Source organism: Nuphar pumila, chromosome 6 (assembly GCF_984573655.1).
Source record: "Nuphar pumila chromosome 6, dmNupPumi1.hap1.1, whole genome shotgun sequence".
Lineage (NCBI taxonomy): Eukaryota > Viridiplantae > Streptophyta > Magnoliopsida > Nymphaeales > Nymphaeaceae > Nuphar > Nuphar pumila.
Window position 1 is genome coordinate 20,055,957 of NC_143254.1, and position 13,009 is coordinate 20,068,965.

General features: G+C 38.7%; 1 pseudogene; it reads right to left on the reverse strand.

Moving 5' to 3' along the window:
• Positions 1-701: 701 nt before the first annotated feature.
• Positions 702-12,819, reverse strand: LOC149834232 (amino-acid permease BAT1 homolog; annotated as a pseudogene).
• Positions 12,820-13,009: the final 190 nt, after the last annotated feature.

Sequence of the window (13,009 nt, forward strand, 5' to 3'; positions counted from 1 at the left end):
GGGGTCCATGACCACCCTGCCTGACGTCGCCCACCTCTAAAAGCAACGGACACACTTGTGTGCCAGCTGGGTTTGATCTGGTGCCTTCATCTCAGCACCCTCTCCACAATCCAACTGGCCACACTGATGACGCACATTGAATTGTTGTAATAAACTTACAATTGATATGACAAAAGGGTCGAAATCTAGCACCATTGAGCTTGAGTAGGTTTGTGAAATACACTTGTATAGAATTTTCTTTGCATGATAGACAAAAGAAGCCGTACCCTATTGGAGTAGGATCCTGGGCTCTTGTTGAAGTTGCAGAGGGTTTCAGCCCCACCCTGTTAAAGCTTTGATTCAATTTTTTTAGAGATGAGTTCAAATTGCTTGACCTGATCTGAGCTTGCTCAGCTCCAGCTTCAGCTTCAGCTGAGCTTGGGCCTTCATTTTTTTTCAAATGAGCTGAACTTCAACCTGGGATGGTTGGGTTGTGTGCAGCCTTACCAATGAGCTGATCACTTTTAGAGAATATAAAAGCATATAAAGTTCAACTCCACCATCAATGTAGGATTCTTTATTTTGAATTCAGGTAAAGAGGGAAGATTTCTCTCTAAAGTTACATGAGACAATTTAAGAAATTGATGAGCATTTTTTTCAAATGTTAAAACACAATTTTGAGATTTTCTTCATCCATTCAAAGTTGCTTATCTGAAAGAGAATTACTCCCCCATGTTGATTATGGGGCCTTTAAACCAATGTCTTGCATTGAGAAAGGCCACCCACAGCTAGTGTATGATTCGAAGTATCCTTAGTAATTGGGTAGGAAACCAGCAATGAAAAAAGAATGGTGATGGTGATAACCCAGAGGACTGCGATCCACCCAGCAAAAGTGCTGCACTTTCCCAAGTTGAAGGGGCCTGGAACAAATGACTTCTGCGCTAGTGTTGGAAAAAAACTGGAAGTGCATATGAAATGTAAGGCCCAATAGTTGCAATTGACACAATTGCCGGGAAGGCAACAAGGCTTCCTAGAGACTGCAAAGAAAAAGCAAAGATAATTGTGGTTGTAAGCCATTGCTGTGAGTTGTTGATTTAGTTAAAGATCAGATGAAACTTGGGTCAAAATTAAACAAAGTATTTTAAACAGGATTCAGGTTTCAGGTCTCAAGTTCTCGTTCACTGATCAAGTGATTTATATTGAAAACATGTCAAAATTAAAACCTAGGACTCGAAACATGAAGTCTAGGGACTTAAATATGCAAAACTCCAAACTTGTACCAAGTAGGAAAGCCTTCTACCTATTCTAAGCTTGGTAGCAAGAGAGGCATAATTTGTGTAAATAAAAAACCAGCAGCACACCTCACATCCGAAGTCCAAAAAATGATGCTTACTTTGAACTAATAAAATGACTTTCTATAAATAGGGATTTCGTAGTTCTTATGAGATTCCATTGGACCTATCTAATGTGAGTGTGTGTACATAAGAAAGAAAATCAATCATGCGTTATAGCTACTAAGATATTATAACTGTTTGGATTTGAACAGAATGCTTCTTAGAAAAAGCACATGGGTTGTCAGATAAAAACAAAGGTGAACTTGAAAAACGTTTAAGAAAAAAATGTGAAACTTTGAGTTCAAACCATTATTCTTGTTAAAGAAAAAATGTACAATGGATTATTGGTGCTAAATGGGTATAGTTATATTGGATCATCACACTAATAGACAACCAAGTTTTATAAAAATAAACTAGTAGTGCTTACTGTCAAGGCCATGCAAAATGAAACAAAAATTGAAAGCCAAACAACATTTATTGGAACCTCCTGCTTGTTTACTTTACGCCACAATGATGAAAATGGCATAGCTCCATCTCTTGAAAATACATGAGCCATCCTGCTTATAAAGAATTAAAAGGAAAATTGATAAGTAGAACAAATAGATACAAGCTGAATTGCAATAGAAACTATTTTTCATGAAAGATTCCCACGTCCTTCAAAAGTAGCTGTGAAAAACACATACCAATAGGTGGTCAATAGTTATAGATGCCCAAATTCAATCAATTGTAATGTTTTTACCTAGAATTGCTTGTCACTGAACTCATGCCACAGAAAAAGATGGCTACAGCCACAACTGCTGGGCAAATGATACCTCCAACACCATTTCCATATCTATTCTTAAATGCCAAATAGAATACCTCAGCATAACCGCCAGCATCATTTTCACCATTTAAAAGGTACGGGATGTTGGAAACAGAAAATGTAATACCAAGCAAGTACATCCATCCAACAATGATGGATATCCCAAAAGAACTGATCATTCCTTTTGGACCATTCTTATCTGCATCTTTAGTCTCTTTTGTCTGCAATGGATGTGGAAAATTTGAAGTACACTTTCTGGTACGATGGAATAGAGCATGGATACACCATACACAAACATCAAAAATTGCAACCATGAACAACAAAAGTTTTAGATGACTTGCAAAAGTCCAAGGGGAATACATGCTGAATAGTTTTTGTGAGTTAAATATAAAAATTATCTTGCGAGTTTGACTAAATATAGTGGCAAATATCGATATGAATTTGAAGACAAGTGCAGTTCTTGATAATGATGAAAAACTTTATACTTAAAAACCCCATACTTGATAATGATGAAGGAAATCCATATGATTATGTGAGAAATAACCCATAACATGAGCATGGTTATTTAGTGTATATTTATGTGATAAATGATGCATCGGTTGTGATATAATATAAGTGTTCACCCCATGTACTCAAGTGAGGGATGTTGGATTCTGGTACAAATCTAATCATTGGGTTTCACACATGGAACCCATAAGTCAAAGTGAATCCCCCGGGCGGTTTGGGGCGGTTTAAAGGGACCGTCAGGACGTCAACCAACGACGAAGACGGCCCTCGGCTCGGCTCTAGCCGAGCCGAGGTGATTCTTGTTTACGGATCGTCAATGGGCATGCGGGCAATGGTCTGGCCAAAACATTTATAATAGGAAGTGAAAACAAGTCGGATCAGGGTCGGGTTTGACTATCATTCCCTCATACATGTCAAATATATTTATTTTATAAAATAAATTTCAGGTCAGATTAACGTCTCTTCTTTTGTTAGGCCAAGAGAAAAATCCTTTATTACTAACGGCACATTGGCAGGCCTCTGATTAGTAAATTCTTTGAAATTTACCTTGTCCACGCTTTCATCACCTTGCTCAAGGGATGGGGGCCTCCTGAATCAACCCACTAGTAATATGCAAGTATAAATGACAAGTGCAGGTTAAGGGCTTTCTATGCATCAATTTGCCATGAAGAATGAAAGTGCACAAGGAAGAAACAATCAATGTGTATAATGAGAGAAAAAAAGCATTCTTCTTTTTGGGTCAGGCCCACATCCCTTTTTGGATCACGGTATGTCTTCTCATTATAATATTGAAAAGGAAATCCAAACATTCTTCCAATGCTTCTGGGTGGGCCACATAGCAATGTGTCAATTTCTCACCCGAACCGTGGGTTCTCCATGTTATCATGGCTACCATGGCTTTTCAATGCTCGTGAATAAGTTTGCTTTTCGAGGTCAGCTAAAGTACCTACATGTGCGTTCTTGCCAATTATTTTTTTCATTAACTTCAGTAGTTAATTAGGAGATAAGTGAAATAATTAAGGCCATTAAGTTAATCATGGCCTGCTTTAGACAAAGAGTGATACTTATACACATAAGGTATGCACTAAAAGCGTCTTTCTTTTTAAGAAGTTCTGCAGTAGAAGGAAGCGAACTTAGTGTAATTAAGATGACAAAACCTTCCCTTTTGTTTATTAAATGCATTTTAACACATGCAAGAAAGCTGATGGATCAAAAAGTCATGCCCAGTGTCCAAACTCCAAAGATACATTCTTATATTCTGTTTCTTGATAATCGGTTACAACTGAAGTGGGTTCGACCTAACTTGGCAGTTTCAATTCCAAGTCAGCTTTCCATTCTACCTAACTTTCTATGTAAATATTTGCAGGATCAGTACTCATGTCGAATTTATCAGGTTAGGCTTGACCGGATGGACTTGGGCGTATCTATTTTACTAGTTGTTGCACCAGCATATCTTAGTCAACTTGAATCAATCCATTCCACAACTAGACCCATGCTAAATAGTATGATTCACATCTATCTTACAAAAATATACATGAATTATATGTAAAATTTGTTAACATAAATCAATGAAGGCAACTTACCTGAAGCCATCATGGTCAATCCGATCAAAGCTTGGATAGACGTGGGTGGTTGGTGTTCTCCTCCTCAGCCAATCGATGCTCTCAATGAGCCCAGACCATCATGAGTTGAAGAACTGTAGACAAGATAGTGTGACTCTCACAACCGTTTCAAAGTGGCTCATCAGCATCTCTAAGTAAATCATAAAATCTACTAGCTGCATCGTTTGATGATTCTTCATCTACGACAGTTTTTACATCACTAGAACTCATAGCAGAACCCAGTTCTGTTCCTGCGGCATCAAATATCAAATTCATATATGGATTATCGTGCACCACATTCACCCGTGCATCAAAATCGTTTCTAAATTCTTCTCTATGAAACGTCCAGTTCTGATAATCACTCACAAAACCCTTCCTGTATAAGTGATGTCTAACGCCATGAGGTTCTACAAATCGATTATTCTTACAAATCTTGCAGGGACACCTAATCCGACCTGTGGGATCCACTGTACTGACACTTGCCATTGCAAATTCAATAAAACTGTCAACACCATCTATATATTCATGCGATAACTCATTGTCCACTATCCTACGGTACATCCATTCACGGTTTGCAGTCATTTTGTCGTATGATGTTACAAATAGTATCTTAACCAGTTAAAAGAGAACCATCAGAATGCTATGATGAAGAAAATATCAAATTTATCATGCAATATATGATGTTATACAATCACAAGAATTATGATGCATGCATTGATAACTTAATATTTTCATGTGCAAACTATTCATGACACAATACATTCATTTGAAGCATGCTTTCATTATACAATTTCACATGGAAGACATAATCAAATTGAAAGTAACTACATGCAAGCATAGATACAATCACATCAAACATTGCAATACATCAAAATCATTCATATCAAACAAATGTCAAACATGTATCTGCAACAAACACATTTCAATATCACGCTAACTACTACCATGCCTAGCATGAAATCCGTACTCCAAAAATAAGAACACTTCTATTCTCATACATTAAAATCATGCTCAGCATGATCTCCGAACTCCAACAAAGCAGTCCTAGATATCAACAACTAAGTGAGTGTGTGAACAATAAAGTGTTACATCCGATAAATTAAATAACATGTGATGCGCTTGCATCACTTACTCACCACGGGTATTTACCCGATTTGCATTGTTTTTGTCACTTACTTACCACGGGTGGCGGGGTACAAGCGAGTTCCGTTGAGAAATCTGTAAAAAACACTGTGTTAAAATGAAGTCACCACCTGCCGAAAAAAAACAAGAGGCAGATGCAGTTTCACAGAACGCAGGGGGTGACCCCTTTGCCGAAAACGCAGGGGGGCGACCCCCTGCCTGCCGGAAACGCAGGGGGTGACCCCCTGCCGTAAATGCAGGGGGGGCAACCCCCTACATGCCGAAAATGTAGGGGGGCAACCGCCTGCCTACCCGAAATACAGGGGGCCCGACCCCCTGCGACGTGCTGCCGAAAACGCAGGGGGTCGACCCCCTGCCGGAAATGCAGGGGGAGCGACCCCCTGCGCCCTGCTGCCGGAAACGCAAGGGGTCGACCCCCTATCGAAAATGCAGGGGGGGGGACCCCCTGCTGCCGGAAACGCAGGGGGGTCGACCCCCTGCTGCCGGAAATGCAGGGGGGTCGACCCTCTACCGGAAATGCAAAGGGTCGACCCCCAACCAAAAACACAAGAGGGGCGACCCCCTGCTGCCGGAAACGCAAAGGGGTCGACCCCCTTCTGCCGGAAATGCAGGGGGGTCGACCCCCTGCCGGAAACGCAGGGAGGTCGTCCCCCTGCTGCCGAAAATGCAGGGGGTCATCCCCCTGCTGCCGGAAATGCAGGGGGGTCGACCCCTTGCAGGAAACGTAGGGGGTCGACCCCCTGCCTGCCGGAAATGTAAGGGGGTCGACCCCCTTCCAGAAACGCGGGGGGGGGGGGGGGGGGGTCGACCCCCTGCCGCCGGAAGCAATTACCAGCGCATCGCCGGGCGGTGGCGGGAGGCTGACGGGGAGCGATGGACGGTGGGGGCCGGATAGAGGCCGACGGGCGGCGGGAGGGAGAGGGCGGCGGGCGGGAGCAAGACAGCGAAACAGGAAAAGAAAAAGAGGGATGGGATTAGGGATTTACGCGACATTTAGCGACAGAATAATTCCGTCGCTAAGCCGTCGTAAATCAAAATACCAAAATAGCAATGGAATATATTTTGCCGCTAAGCCGTCGCTAATTAGCGACGGATTAGCGACAACAAAATTCCCTCTCTAAATCCTTCGCTAAAATGGTTTTCTTGTATTAAGAATTAGCGACAAAAAATTGATGTCGTTAATCTGTCGCTAATTAGCGACGGATTAGCGATGAAAGTTGTTTCATCGCTAATCCATCGCGAATTAGCGACAGATTCATGAAGAAAGATTTCTCTAGCTAATCTGTCGCTGATTAGCGACAGAAAAAATCCGTCGCGAATTTCCGTCGCTAATTAACAATTTTCTTGTAGTGTGAGATCAAATGGTGAGTAGGACCCTTGAACCCAAAGAGAGATCACCTTAATAATCTTTATCAAGCTACCATGGATCTCCTTATATAGTGGGAGAACGGTGGGAGTTACATACATGACATTCATGCAATGTGAATCTTTCACATTCACATATTGAATGTGAACCTTTCACATCTACGTCATAACCCTCCCACTCTCATTAAGTCTCTTGGTGTGTTTTGTGTTAAACCGGGTCATATCCGGTTGAACCCGATCCAAAAAATCCAACGGTAGTAGACTTTTTATTGTCGAGACATCCTCCTAAGTTCGTATCAGAGTATCCAATAATCTCTAGGTAGTCAACATTTTTGTAGGTCAATATATAGTTATTTGTTCTTTACTAATAGCGTATAACTTTTTTTGTCACCTTTCAGTGTGCAATGCTTGAATTAAACTGATATCCACCAAGCATCTCAACAACAAATGTGATATTTGATCATGTGTAGGTCTACGTGTATTGCAAACTCCCAACCACTGAAGCATACAAGACGCTTGCCATTTGAACCTTTTTCATTATCAACCCGAAGACAATCTTTTAAGCTCAATTTATCCCCTTTTACTATAAGTACAAATCTTGAAGAGCTATTCTCCATCGCATATCTTTTAAGCACTTTAAAGATATACGATTTTTGAGAGAGGCCGAGTACACCCTTAGTTTTATTACGACGAATCTTAATTTCAAGAACATAAGCAGTCTCACTCATATCCTTCATATCAAAACGAGAGAAAAAAAATCTTTTGTCTCATATAGCATATTCAAATCATTAGTTGCAAGAAGAATGTCATTAACATATAAAACCAAAATTATAAACTTACTTTCACTAGCCTCAAGGTATATGCACTGATCAAAAATATTTTTAGTAAATCTAAAGTTTAAAATTACCTGATTAAAATTTTTATACTACTAGCGGGAGACTTGTTTAAGTTCATAAATTGATTTTTTCAATTTAAAAACTAAGTTATTTGATCCATCTACACTAGAACCAGGAGGTTGTTGCATATATACATCATCTTCTGGATCCCCATTCAGGAAAGTTGTTTTCACATCAATTTATATAGCTCTAAATAAAAATGAGCTACGATGACCATAATTATTCTCAATGATTTCTTAGTTAAGACATGATAAAATGTCTTATTATAATCAATACCCTTGATCTATATGAATCCTTTTGCAATGAGTCTGGTCATATACCTCTTCACTCGCTCTTTGGAGTCTGTTTTAATCTTAAAGACCTATCTATAACCAATAGGTCTTACTCTACCACGTCGCGGTATAAGATGTCACACTTGGTTATTTTTCATAGAGTTAAACTCTTCTTTCATGGCATTGATCAAATGTATCAATCTTTTACTTTTAATAGCTTTTACAAAGATTAATGGATCATCATCAATGTCCATGAAATCGTTAAGATCTTATAAATACACAACATAGTCAAGATAAATAACAAATTTCTTAGTCCTCGTGGACCTCCATACATGTGCTACAAGTGGTTTAAATTGAACTTATGCATCCAACTTGTTTTACTTGGGATTGATGTTCATTGACTGAATTTTCCTTAACATCATCCAAATGGACAATGGTTAGAAAAACTGAGTCTTTTTCCTCGTAGGTATGAAAATTGAATATTGCAATTCCTTAAATACAAAACTTTGAGATGTATCTATCCCAATAAAACTATTTTAAAAAAATCTTGTTTTATCTGGTTTCACTATTTGTGGTGTATAAAATGAACAATAAAACCTAAAGCACTTTGATCTTTTTGGATAACCAATGAAAAATTCACTAGTCATCCTAAGTTCAAACGCTTTTTATATGTAAGTTATACAATTTAGCGACATCCCTATATGTGTATATATGACAAGATTTTTTTTTTACCAATTTATAACTCATGAAGAGTTTTTTAGACAGCCTTTATAGAAACTTTGTTTAATATATGCATTGTTGTCCTAAAAGCTTTACATCACAAAGTTAAGGGAAGGTTTGAGTGATTTAACGTCGCTTAAGCTATTTTCTTAAGTGTACACTTTTTTTTTTAGCGACACCATTCTGGTAAACACTACCAACCATGATGTATTGAAGTACAATACATTTTTTTTTTAAAAATTACACTAATGGCCTTTTATTTTGTCATATCTCAGTGAAATGATCATAATATTTGTCACATCTATCATACCTAACCACTTTTATAATTTCACTGATTTGTTTCTCTATTTCTTTCTTGAAGTCCTTAAAAACCCAAAAGACTTTTGATTTCTCAAATAATAAGTACAGATACATATACCATGAGTAATCATCTATAAAAGTGATAAAATATTTTTCACCCGTGTAACAGAAAAAATGACCCGCAAACATTTGTATGCACAATCTTTAATTTTTTATTACTGTATTTGACATGTTTCTTATATGTGTTGAAGGATTTACACTTTATGTAGTCAAAACATAGTTTGGTATCTATGAGTCAAGGGATCCAAAAATCTCTTCGTTTACAAGTCTTTGAACTCTCTTTTTTGAGATGTGTCTTAATCTTTGATGTCAAAGCAAATATGATTAATTATTCTTTAGACTATGTTTATTGTTAAACATTATATTCTCAACGGAGTGAGATTATCGGATTTGGAGTTTGATTTTCAAACGATACAAACCATCACACACATGCAGAACCAATATGAATAAAATTTTTAACAATAATAAACTTAAAGTTTTCAAAATTAAATATGAAACCAAACTTATCATGTTTTGAAACAAAAATGAGGTTTCAACTATAGGATGAAACATAAAATATATCAACTAAATCCAAAATGAATCCAGACTCCAACACAACTTTGCAAGTCCCAACGTTATTGACATGTGAAAGCATCTTATTTCTTAAAAAGATATTTTTTTCATACTCCGTTGATTCCCCTTTATTTAGAAATGTCTGTAAAGAGTTGATAATATGTACCGTGACACCAGAATCGATACACCAACTATGCAATAGAAAATGAATTAAATTGCACTCATAAGAAATGAATGACTTATTGTCTTTCTTCTCAAGTCATTTCTTATGCTTACATTCTTATGTTTCTTCTTCTTACAGAAGAAGCATTTTATAAAAGAACCTCCTGCTTGGGATTTGGCATTTGCTTAAGAGTTAGAATTCTCCTTAGAGGTCTTCTTCTTGTTTTTCTTTTTGAAGGAACCCTTCTTTGCCCCTAGCCTATACTTTTTTTGATAAAAAGTCATATGTGCACTCTACACTTTCTTACCCTTCAGTCTTTATTTCTCTTCAATACACTTAGTTAAGAGGTCATTAAAAAACCACTCATCATTATGTGTATTGTCAGCGATCTTGAATTATCCGTATTCAGTAGGCAACAAGTCAAAATCAGATGGACTAAAAAAGATTATGAAATTGTGAACTTCATGCCATTCAACCGAGATGCAATGTTTCTCATTTCTTAAATGTATTGCCAGTTATCACTATTTTTAGAATATTTCATAGATACTAACTTCAACATCAGGGTACTGGCTCTAGCCTTATTAGAACTGATAAACCATCCCTCAATAACTCATAGAAATTCTTTTATTGTCCTGCAGTGAGGAATGACACCTCAAATATTCTTAGCCACTCTTGATTGCAAAAGCAACAAGCTAAGTCTATTCAAGCACTCTCACTTCTCATGAGCAACCTTCTGATTGGATGTGCTTCACTTTATAAGAGTGAAAAGTTCATTAGTTCTAAGAGCCAAATCTAAGTCCATGTAACACAGAGTAAATAACATTTTTTTTCAATTCAAAAATATAGATTTGTCTATGATGAGGATATTACTAGAACCGTCAATCATTAATGAACCTAGTACTGCAAGAATGAAAGAAAAAAAAAGTCCATATAAATGGTCATACAAGACTCATGTTGAAAAAGTAAAATTAAGACCCTTTATTATTCACTTTTTCAAAGACAAGTATAACAGGTTTACTATCGTTCCACTTTGGTGAAAATGATAATACACAAAGTTTCTTTGCTTCTCAATTCACAAGAAATTAAATCTTTAATTGATGAAACTGGTAAATCACGAAATCAGAGGCAATTCAACATTGTACATTTGAGTATAAACATGCTTCATGGGCTGATATACACACTTACCATTACATCCTCAGTGAATTTGAAACACAGTGACCTACCTTTGGGTAGAATCATTGTTTCATAAAGTCATACACAATCGCAATACGTACCAAAACTCAACACGGTTCAAAGAACCCACAATCAAAATAACTCAGATTATTTTGGTGATTATATGAGCCAGTTCATCGAGATCTTTTACCATAATTATATTCAATATGCAATGCATGCCCATGCAATCATGATAATGCATGCATATTCATGATAAACTATGCATAATAACATAAAAAAACACAAATTCATACTATGTCTCTTATGCACAACTGAAATTTTGATGAAACATACCACATATATCATGAATTAAATCATAATTCTATACTTAAATATCATGGATAGCTGAAAACAACATAAAGTGCATGCAAGAGTCATGCATCCATGATAAATACACATAAAGCATAAGAAAAAAAGATAAGACATGCTTTTAAAACGTAATACCCCGGGTTCCAATGCTAGAACCAATAAAAAATACTCTGAACCAGTCCGAAACAAGCATAAAAGCTTCTAAACCCCCCAAACCAAATGAGAAAACCCATGTTCTTTCTCAAATACATGAAAATGAGGTCTCCACTTGCAAGAACTAGTGAAAAATCTTTCGAAACCTGTTAGAAAAGGCTCTTAACTAGCCCCAAAATCCATCAAATCGGTCACCAAACCAGTTTTGCTCCTTAAAAGGGGTAAACAATGTAAGGATTTTGTTTCAAACCTTATCTGACCTGGTTCAGATCCAGTAACCCAGTCCAACTAGATCATGGTTCGAATCTCATGACCCATACCCAGACCTGTTCTAAAATGGATATTGGGTCAGATCCCATAATTCAAACTCGGTCTAGATCCCGACCCGTCTAAACTGGGTTTTAGGTCGGATCCCACGATCCAGACCCAGACCGGATTTAAAACCGATCATACTAGATTCTAGGTCAGATCTGAATCTTGAATCGGATTGGATTCAAGCTTGATCCACTCAATCCCGACAATGGGTCCGAGTCAGATTGAGTCCTTGTCGAGTCGAGTTCCTGAACCGATCCACCCGAAACCCACCCACTAGGTTTGGGTCGACTGAGAATCTGTCTAACTGAAACCCCTAATGGTTTCGGGTCCCAGACCGGATCCTATGCGAACGAGCGAGACTCTGTCTACCTGAAAAATGGGTAACATATCTAGGTCTAGATCAGGTCCAGCTGGATCAGGTTTTCATTGTACCTTAAGTGCTACAGTGAAGACCCGGTGTTTTACTTTCCGAAAAATGAAAGTGAAACATCAAGTTCAGTGTTCCGCCCCCTCACTTACTAGCTTCCACCTTCAACCACCACCACCACCACCACCACCACTGGCAGCTGACCCCAAATGCTGCCAGCGATGATCTCCCTCCGACATCGAGCTGACGGCGATGGAAGGGGGGTTCAAACCCCAAAATGAACTGTTTCAGTTTCTTAGGGTATCACTCCCCTCCCCTTCTTCATCTGACCACTGCTGTCAGCGAACGAGACTAATGTCTAGCCTTAGGTGATATCAGAGATGGTCAGTCATCGACATTCTAGGGCGTTCGTCAGTGACTACAATGGTGAAAAAATGGGTTAGGATGGGGCTAACCCCATCCTACCTGCAACCATCAGTGGCGGCAGGCCTTCAGCAGCCTGTTGCCAACGAGCACAACTACTTTGCTGGTGTCACAGTTTTTGGCTTTGCATAGCTACAGTCGCCTGCGGCTGCCTTGAACGATAGGCCTCATGCAGCCGACGACGATCGGCCTCGAGCGGCCGACCGTCGCTCGACAGTGTCTGGTCCTGCCTTTTGAGGGTTGTGGTGAGCTCTATATGGAGGCGGGGATTGCAAACGGGAAACCGCAAAACCTTGATTGAAAAACGGGATCTGGCATCCTTGCCTGTTGGTGGCGACCACCGCATGCCGTTACAAAGGGCAGCAGCTACTGATGTGGACCCACAGGCGGTGGGTTGCCGGTCAACGCTTCCTCTATCACTGTTGAATTCTCAAAACTAAACGAGAATCTGGATCCGGTTAAGAAAAATAATGTTGATAAATATTTTTTGGTGAATGTCATATGGATGTCGGCACACCCACATGCGCAATATAAGT